Genomic DNA, 2,819 nt, shown 5'->3' on the forward strand with positions numbered 1-2,819 from the left:
TTTCTTTTGAGAGGGATAGAGTAGTTGAAAATTTGGTCTGCTCGAGGGGGAAATAGGAAATACAACTATGACGAAACTGCCAGGGCCTTTTTCTCCCTGCCCCGAGGAGTGGACCACCATTCCTACCTCCTCTCCAGGCGTCCCGGACTCCCAAAGGGGACAGGCCACCGCCAGGGCCTGGGTCTGGATCAAGGCCCCGCAGCCACTCACTGAGTGACACCTGCCAAGGAGCCTCTCCCAGCCAGAGGAACCCGCGTGCAAAATGCAAATGGCAATGCCCGCCTCCGGGCGGCCACCTGGGCTGCCAGGACCCGCAGTGGCCTGGCGCCGGCGCAGGGCACAGGAGCGTGCGCAGTGCGCGCCTCTCCCTCCGCCGAGCGGGGTGACCCCAACCTGCCGCCCCCGTCCAGAGCCCAGCGGACCGCAGCGCTCCCTCAGTAGCTGCCGTGTGCTCCCGGCCCGTGTGTTCGTGGGGGGGCCTCAGGAGGTGTCCTCCGTGCAGGGGAGGGGAGTGCGGAGGGGGGGGTCTGGGGCCATCTCAGATGGGGCAGGGGTGCAGCGGGAGACAGGGCGCTCTGAAACGCCGGCTTCCTGGGTGCCGAGGAGCGGTCCTGCCCAGATGCCACTGAGAAATGCCTGCTGCGTGCCCTGCCATTGGCGGAGAGCCTTCAGCCACGGGCATTAGCACCCCTGCTGGGCAGGCACATGGAGACACCGAGATGGGGCAGGGCCCCTGTGGGAGAAGGAGCGGCCAGACTCAGACTAGCTCCCAGGGGCCCTTTCAAGCCACAGGGCTCCTAGGACAGGTGCTGGGCTTGGGGCCGTGTTGTTCTGTTTGCCCGTCTGGCTGCCAGCAGCACTGGGGCTCCTCTCAGAAATGTGGAAGCCAACTTCCTCACAGAGGCTATTCAAAACCTGAGCTTCCTCCTTCAAACCTTAGAAGAGTACATGATGGCGTTTCTCCTTTAGGGGGACTCGGCCCTCCCATCCCTGCTGAGAGAGAGAGAGAGAGAGAGAGAGAGAGAGAGAGAGAGAGAGAGAGGGACCTGCCCTCAGTCCCCGCGCATGGACTCACAGAGGCACGGCCGGGCCTGGTCCTGCGTGCTGCGCGGCCTCTGACCACAGGAGACTGGTGTGTGGTCACAGCGGCCGGGTCAATATTTGTCCGGCCAGTTCCCGGAACCGGGTGAAGACCATGCACAGCAGACAGCAAGGCGCCTCTTTCCCCCAGTGTCCATCCCGCCCTCCGCGCCGGCTGCAGACGGCGAGTGTAATCTGGACCCGCTGGACTGGCGGGGACTCTGACACGGTGCTGCTGGGCGGCCCTCTGACCCGGTGCTGCAGGCGGCCCTCTGACACGGTGCTGCTGGGCGGCCCTCTGACACGGTGCTGCAGGCTGGCCCTCTGACCCGGTGCTGCTGGGCGGCCCTCTGACCCGGTGCTGCAGGCTGGCCCTCTGACCCGGTGCTGCTGGGCGGCCCTCTGACCCGGTGCTGCTGGGCGGCCCTCTGACACGGGTGCTCACGGCTGGCCCTCTGACACGGGTGCTGCTGGGCGGCCCTCTGACCCGGTGCTGCAGGCTGGCCCTCTGACCCGGTGCTGCAGGCGGCCCTCTGACCCGGTGCTGCTGGGCGGCCCTCTGACCCGGTGCTGCCGGGCGGCCCTCTGACCCGGTGCTGCAGGCGGCCCTCTGACCCGGTGCTGCAGGCGGCCCTCTGACCCGGTGCTGCAGGCTGGCCCTCTGACCCGGTGCTGCAGGCTGGCCCTCTGACCCGGTGCTGCTGGGCGGCCCTCTGACCCGGTGCTGCAGGCTGGCCCTCTGACCCGGTGCTGCAGGCTGGCCCTCTGACACGGGTGCTCACGGCTGGCCCTCTGACACGGGTGCTCACGGCTGGCCCTCTGACACGGGTGCTCACGGCTGGCCCTCTGACACGGTGCTGCCCGCTGGCCCTCTGACCCGCTGGCCTGCACTGCTGAAGGCAGGCGTCAGGGAGGTTGCTGTTCATCCTTTGCAGGCGCTGTGAGCTCCGGGCAGCGGTCTCTAAGCAGCACCCTCGTCTGGGAATGCGAGTTGCTAACTCAGCCTGCGCCTGTCGGCGTGCACAGCACATGGGACTGACCCAGTCCACCCTGCCGTGCCCCTTAGACTCATGCGGTGATGTGGGCGAGAGTTGCCCAGTAAACGGAGAAAAGGGGTGTGAGAGGCACAGTCGTCCCTACTTTACCGAAGGGAAACCGAGGCCTGTGAACTTCACTGGATGCCGTAACCGGGTGCTGGGGCCACTCAGGGACAGTCTGCCCTCTCTCTGACCAGCCAAGGCCCTCACCTCTGCCCACTCAGTGCTCCCCTGAGACTTCAAATACTCAGAGTCCGTGTGCAGGGAAAAGCCGGGAGGGAATTCAGAAAACAGAGAAAGTTCCTCCCCTTCCTCCCCTTTCCCCCCCTCCCCTTCCCTCCCTTCCCCTCCCCTTTCCCTCTCTCTCCTTCCCTCCCTCCCTTCCCCTCCCCTTCCCCTCTCTCTCCTTTCCCTCCCTCCCCTCCCCTCTCCCAAGAGCCCATAAAGTGGATCATGGACCTGCTCACCGTGGGTCCCCAGTTCTAGAGCCATGCTAGAACCAGATGAATACTTGTTTATGAGAGAGTCTTTAGGTGACGAATGCAGTGGCTTTTATGTCTTTGTCTACTTTTGCATTCTCCTAACGTCTCACAGAGAGCACGTGTCCTCTTTATAACGAACACACGGCTGTTGGGAAGAGTGTTTAATCGCAGCCAGGCAGCAGGAGGAAGCTGGCGGGGCTGGCGCAGTGGTTCCCATGGA

Source organism: Pipistrellus kuhlii, unplaced genomic scaffold (assembly GCF_014108245.1).
Source record: "Pipistrellus kuhlii isolate mPipKuh1 unplaced genomic scaffold, mPipKuh1.p scaffold_m20_p_85, whole genome shotgun sequence".
NCBI classification, from domain to species: Eukaryota; Metazoa; Chordata; class Mammalia; order Chiroptera; family Vespertilionidae; genus Pipistrellus; species Pipistrellus kuhlii.